A 7702-nucleotide genomic window follows, 5' to 3' on the forward strand; every position below is an offset into this window, starting at 1 on the left:
CCGATTATGATTCTTTTTTTGAAAATGGTTTAAAAATCAATTAATCTTGAAAAATTGAATTTGTTCACTGAAGGAACCTTGTCTGATGTTCAAGGTTGATATCCTCAAGAGTTTAGAATGTGTGTACGCAGCATAATATAATAGTGGGCAACTGTTTCATTGAGCGTCTCATCTTGGCCACGTGCCAGATGACGTCACTGCCAGAAGAGGGTCGGGGATTCGGTGGGTTTCGATTTAACTTAAATCAAGTCGACTGAACTGAACGAACGACCGCGACGACCTCTATAAGCCCTAAGCAACTCTCTTCAGCCTAGCTCTAGACCTTAAATATATCCTTAATCTGCTTCTCCTTCAACCTTTTTTTTTTCTTTTGAAAAACGACGAGACAATTCTATTTCATAAATCTATTTAGAACTCTTTTAATAAATCATTTTTTTTTGGAAATATTTTAAAATAGAGGACATTTAAAAAATGTATGACAATACAAATTTTTCTCTACTACCATTCAGAATAAATATGAAAAATTTGCACACAAGTAAAATTAAAAAAAGTTTTTTTATTATTACAAATGTTATAAAGGTTCCTGAGATTCTCTCACATAAAATGTTTGCAAATATTTATTTTCAAAACAGTTTCGTAAAAACAACATTGTTTTTTATATAGATCAGATAAATGTGTAATATTTGTTTGTATATGATATTTTTTTATCAAATTCAAAATATATACTTTATTTGTTGAACTTTATTTGTTCCAAATGGGTGAATATAAATAGATTTTCAATGTTTTCTTTTAGGAAATTATTGTAGTTGAAAATAAAAAAAAAATTTCACTTTTGTAACAAATAGAAAAAGAGTGAAAAAAACGTGATAATAACAAATAGATTTGTTGAATTATCTGTAAAGGAATTCAAACAAGATTTTTCGGAGACTTGTCTGACTATAATCTCTCTGATCCACTTAAGACACAGATAAGACAAGAAATCTCTATTTCGTATCCTGGAGCAAAGGCATTTGAACTAAATAATCTCTACCTTTATCATTCAGCTCGTTCTTTGCCCTAGTTTAATGTTTATAAAGTAAAGCTCTTGTCAATCATTTGTTTGACATTTGAAAAATGTGTGGAGCCATGTAAAATATTCATCTTCAATTATTCTTATTTTCCCGTCCTTTTATGTCAATCGATAAAATAAAAATATTATGGATTAGAATTTATAAGTTATTTTTTTATTATTACCTACCATTTTATTATTAAATGAATTTCAAATTGATTGTTTATTACAAATGAGAGAGAAAAGAAAATAAAAATCCAAGAAAGAAGGTGAAATTAACGTCAAGTCAAGTATCCTTTTATTGGAAATTGAAATTAAAAGTTTTGTTTGAAAAGAGAAAAGAACATCGTTAAACAAAACTTTGTAGATTTTTGTTCTTTGTAAATGTTATTTTTAGAACACGGTGTTTACATTTTTTTAATTAAAAAATAGTAATACATCACTTAATGAATATTTCAAGTTAATAAAATTCTATGCTTCAAAATTACAATATCACATCTCCACAAATGTTCAATATATTATCAGAATTATTTCAACAATAGGAATTTTGTCGAAATGACAACCAGTAATTTATTTTCATGATTAATTAATTTTCTATAACGTTATTCAATATTTTTTATTGATTTTTACTTTGTTTTTCAAGAGGCCTTTCTATCGCTTTTGAGATATTAAATAATAATAATAATAATAATAATAATAATAATAATAATAATAATAATAATAATAATAATAATAATAATAATAATAATAATAATAATAATAATAATAATAATAATAATAATAATAATAATATAATAATAATAATAATAATAATAATAATAATAATAATAATAATAATAATAATAATAATAATAATAATAATAATAATAATAAAATAAAAATAATAACCCATGGAGTCAATTATGTAATTTCACTTTTACTTTTACTTTCATTTTCACTTTCACGTAACTTTCACTTTCACTCAAAAAATGTTCACTTTCACTCAAAATTTTTTTAGTTTTTCTAAAAACTTCTTACTTTTGTTAAAATAATTTTCATTTTCATTAACAAAATTCTCACTTTTACTAAAAAAATCACTCAAAAAGGCTCAGTTTCACTCAAAAAAATTTGTTTTTCCTCAAAAACTTATTACTTTTACTTTTACTCAAAAAATTTTCACATTTTTTAAGAAAATTCTTACCATCACTAAAAAAAATATTTACTTCATTTAAAAAATATTCACATTTACTCAAAAAATATTAATTTTCCTAAAAATTTCTCACTTTCGCTAAAATAATTTTCATTTTCATGAAAAAAATTCTCAATTTCAGTAAATAAAATTTGACTTTCACTCAAAACATTTTCACTTTCACTTTCACTTTGATTAAAATATTTTTATTTTCACTAAAAAAATGTTCACTATCACTCAAAGAATTTTCACTATGACCAAAATTGTTTTTCACTTTCACTTGAAAAATTTTGAATTTTGAAGTGAATGTGGAAATTTATTAACTGCCAGTGAAAATTTTCAGGTGAAATTAGAAATATTTTTAGTGAAAATAAGAAATTTTAAAGAAATTTAAAAGTGAAAATTTTTGAGTGAAAGTTACGTAAACGCAATACAACATTTTTTTTTAATTTCACTTTTATTTTCATTTTGATAGATTTTGATATTCACTTTCATTCTCACTTTCATATGTTTTCATTTTCACTTTTATTTGTATTTTTATAGATTTTTATTCTCATTTTCATTTTCACTTTGATAAATTTTTATTTTAACTTAAATTAAAAATTTTTTTATTTTCAAAGTGAAAATAAAAATCTATCAAAATGAAAGTAAAAAGAAAATTTTTTCAAAAGAAAAGAATAAATGAATGTGAAAACAAAAGTCGATCAAAGTGAAAGCAAACATGAAAGAATTAGTAAAAATGTTTATTAATTGGAATTAGTGACTGACTTTTTGCTTTTGAATTAATAAATTTTACTAATTGATTAATAAAAATTACTATTTATTAGTAAAATTTACTAATTCAAAAGCAAAATTTCAGTCACTAATGCAAAGTAGTAAACATTTTTACTAATTCAAATTTAGAGAATATTATTTACTCTTCATTATAAATATTGTTATTGTGAAAAACAATAAAATTTAATGCACATTGAATAAAATCTTGTAATCATTTAATGTTTCGAATAATGTGATATTGTAAAGCATTTATGCAGAATAGTTTGAAATAAACAAAGTGAAGCAATTTTAAAAGTTTTCAGTCTTTCAGACGTTTCTTTTCTTTTATTTTTTTGCTTTTCAGAAAGAAAGTAACGAGATGACACATATATGCATTGCATGTCTCTATTCTTTCTTCATGAGAAGAAATGTATTATTTTTTTTCTCTTCTTTGAATTCTGAGTTATATTGCTTTTTATATATGCAGGGCGAGCTTTCAATTCACTTAAAACATCTAATAGACATAACTGGAACATACTTTAAGCAAACTTTTAGAAAGACGAAATTTTTCACTATTTTTATTTGTTAACTGCAATTAATTTTTAATACAAAAAATAGTTTTTTCCTTTTGATTATATAGTTAGAAAGAAGATTTAAATTCCGTGTTTTAGGTTTGAAGAGAGAAATTTTTGAATAGGAGGAATGTATCTTGTAAATTTTTATATTAAAATTGCTGCTTATGCATTTTCTTTTTTTGAACGGTGTTTTTTTTCATTGAGTAGAGAATGATTAGGAAAATTAAATTTTGATATTTTTGGAAACTAACGCAATGTATATTTATTTATACGAAATTAAGTATTTTGATCGCTATTGGTAATGAATCGATACAGTGATTGAGTGGCCTAATCTAAAGCAGTAGTTTGTGAGAGCATCAGTATTCGCTGATGCAGCAATAGATTTCGATTTGTTCGACCATAAGCAAACACTCAACGAGCTTCATTCTGCATTGAAATTGATATTGTAGAAAATAATCTCGAAAAAAAAATTTTCTCAAAGAAATAAAAGACAATTTTTTTGCAATGTATGTATACTTCTTTCTTTTATTTTCAATTTTTCCGAAATTAGATTCTTTATTATTATTCAAATTTTCTCTTATCTGCTGTAAATGGTTTTCTTTTTTGCAATATACCATCATCCAGTTACATATATTGCTTTCGTAGCATTTGTACGACCTGGATATCAATTCATAAAAAAAGGAAACACTCCTAAAGGTTTTGTTCTATTATTACCCGACAAAAAGCTATCTGCACGAATATATAATCCAATGGTTCCATTTTGTTTTAAAAAATAATATTTCTAAAAAAAATAAATAAAATTCTACGTGGGAAAAGTTTTCGTTATAGTTGCAAAATGACGTGCAGTGTGAATTTTATTGCCAAACTGTAATTTTTTTTTGCACAAAGAAGAACTCTTTGGGTTTCAAATATTTGCAGCTGGCAAAGGAGACATGAAACATGGTTCTACACTTTCGTTGTGTTTGATGTCTCTTGGAGGGAAAATACGTTTCTGAGATATTTCTATGATGATGAGGGAGATGACTCCTCGTAGCTAAGAGAAGGAGAAAACGTGAAAATTGTGAGGAGAAAAATATTGTCAGTCTGCACTTAAAAGAAGTCGTCAGTGACTCTGAAGATTGTTGTTGGATCAAGTTTCACCGAATCATGTCTCTCATAATAGTCGAAAACCTCATATCGTGGATGTTTCGTGCTCAAGAATAGTGGTGTCACCTCCATAAACTCAACAAAGTTAGATGATCGTGTTCGTTCAACTCACACTGAGACATCGAATAGTATCTCTATGTCACAAGATATGTCTGTTTTCCACCGAAATGTCAAAGGTCCTTTGCACAAAATTATTTCTAACAGAACTCTGCAATATTGAAATTTTTCTTTCTGTTATAAAATTTTTAAATGTATCTTATTTTATTTTTAACAAACTAATATTTATATCTATTTTTTTAATCTTTTCAATCCCTACTAAAGAAATCAATATTTCAGGAAATTACCAAATGGCACTCAGTTTCGTAGTGAGAAGAACCAGAATTACAACTTGAGGTTGATTAAGTCAAACAGAGCATCAGGAATTAAATAAGGACTACAAATGAGAACAAATACTAAATTTATGTAACTATCTATCATGAACTTTCTGTTTATCTACTTAACTTAATTATTCCCCCTTTTTATTATTCTCAACCAGTGTGCAGTATTTGTGGTTTTTGTAAAATAAACAATCCAATATTAGTTGTTATCCCCTAGAGAAATTAATATTGATAATTTATTTCTCTTCAAGAAGTGGTCAGTTTAATATTTCCGGAAAATTTCAAGTAGTTGTAAAGAATAGTTTTCAAGATAAACTATAGAATTATTAAAGGGCTCTTTGACCCTCGGAGGCAGATAGCAGGCAGAAGCTTCTAATAGCTGGTCTCATAATTAGATGCCAGATCATGGGGATAATTATATAAAGCTAAGTCTAGACGGAGTACAATAGCAAAATTGTTAGTCAAATTGCGTCAGTCAACCACCTACTAAAAATGCTTTTTTTAATTTTTGAGATAAAAAATAATAATATAAAAAATTTGTTCAACACTCAAAAATGCAAAGCATTTGACTCTTCATCTATATGTGATGCAGAAATGAATAAAATAACACTTAGAGTAAATTTTTGATTAAACTGGTCAGTGATCAATGCCCCTTCATATTAGCAAACATTTCTTACAATATCTTTGAAAATTATTTTTTTTTTTGAGATTGTAATTAATCTGTAACTTTCCAATAATTAATCCAAAAATTAATTCAATAATTAATCCAATAATTAATCCAGTAATTAATCCAATAATCCATCCAGTGAATTTTAAGAGTAATTCATCCAGTAATTCTTTTTCATAAGGGTTACTTCAGATCGATGACCTCATTGACAAAAATGAGAAAAATCTAGCCGAACATTCCCTTTCAAAGTTGGTATGTTGGATTCCATTGTCAACGCAATTTGTCTGAAGTGTAAATCTTGATTACTTTGTACAGTATTGGATTTAATCTATTTTATACATTTTCGACAAAGGATTCGATACTTGATCAAAAGGATACAAGTATAAGTGATCAGTTACTTGCCTTTCTTTGAAATAAATTTATCACATTCCTGGAAATTGCTTTGATTTATTTTTATTTTCTTAATTCACAAACGGAGCGTCTATAAATGTTTTAATTTTGTTCAAAATAAATTTTAGTTTAACCTCTTTTTAACCCAGTGGAAAAATCATTCCTTCTCATAATATTTACTTATAAAGAAAACACAAACTTTCATTTAATATCAATTGAAGCAATTAAAAAATACTTCTATGGGGCGAAATGTATTTCTTCTCACTCTTTCTTATAATATACGGATATATCTATCATACTCCTACGAACGGCGAATCACTAAGAGAAATGAATCCCCAAATCTTGTAAATTTCTCCTCAAACACGATTTGATTCGTGAATAGTGTCGTGCGTTGTACGATATCTAAGAAGTGGGGTTACTCAGAGCGGGAGCCTCTTTGCAATGATGTATTAAGGGTCAGTCATTCCAAGTTTGGCATGAATGAATAGATTTGTATTTCGCCACCAAAGTATCTCGCCGAGAACTCTCTTGGTACGATTGTATTCATTTTAAATGAATTATTTGATTATAAATTAAGTGTTGTTTGTTTAATTTATCTTTTGTTTATAATTATAATAGAGTGGCGGTTTGTTGGATGGCAAAATTACTATGATTTTGTAAAAGGGATCCTTCGATGCTTTTGTTTTGTGACGCTGGCAATACATTGTTATAAATATTGGAGTAGCTTCATATTTGGATGTGGTGCACCATTCAAACAACTGAGATTCACGGAGTCTATTTCTATGAAGCAACCAATTTGAGATACGACAAGTTGAGGGATCGCCGATATACAATTTTATACACTACACAAATCTTTGAGCCATGCCAAGGAATGTACATGTTGAAATCTTACTATGTTATTGGTCCGTATTATTTATTGTTTAATTTGTGAGTGAGAGTATTCTTCTTCATTTTATTAATTATCTTTTCGACAAATGTAATTTGGTTTTATATTGTGTGTATGTGTACATTGTTTTTTGTATGTTTATATCAAATGAGTTTTTCCGTGACGTCACGTATATATGTATAATTGATTATTTTTGCTTTCGAAATATTTTATTTTATGGTATCGCAATTGTTCCGAGATCATTTTTCTCAAAAATTCTAATTGTAACAATTTCATATTTATAATTTTTCTATATAAACTTTTTTATTGAGAAATGCATGTATGATTAATAATTTTTATTTTTGTTTCCTGAGTAAAATATTAACTGATACGATTTACCGGTTACACAATTTCCAAAATACAGAACAGATTTGAAATTCAAAAAATTATCTCTCTATAAAGAGAACAAGTATTTACTAAAGTGGTACAAATGTTTATATAAAATTTATAACATCTATCTCATGATGAGGTGTATAATTAGCACGTCAGTAAGAAAAGCGTTATGTCCTTTTACAAACATACTGTCCTATTTTCTATTGTTTCAATACCTATTTGTATAGTGCTCGCATGCACCGTTTATTGAGGACTCGTAGTAAAGGCAAAAGCTACGTCTCAACTTTATTCAAACAAGAAAAATAAAAATAGCTGTCACT

At 26.6% G+C, this 7702-nt stretch overlaps 1 long non-coding RNA gene across 1 annotated transcript; it reads left to right on the forward strand.

The window, feature by feature from the left end:
• Positions 1-6558: 6558 nt before the first annotated feature.
• Positions 6559-7324, forward strand: LOC122509193. Its single transcript, XR_006302321.1, has 2 exons — positions 6559-6655; positions 6743-7324. It is a non-coding gene; the product is annotated as an uncharacterized LOC122509193 (long non-coding RNA).
• Positions 7325-7702: the final 378 nt, after the last annotated feature.

Source organism: Leptopilina heterotoma, unplaced genomic scaffold, assembly GCF_015476425.1.
Source record: "Leptopilina heterotoma isolate Lh14 unplaced genomic scaffold, ASM1547642v1 Lhet_6, whole genome shotgun sequence".
Lineage (NCBI taxonomy): Eukaryota > Metazoa > Arthropoda > Insecta > Hymenoptera > Figitidae > Leptopilina > Leptopilina heterotoma.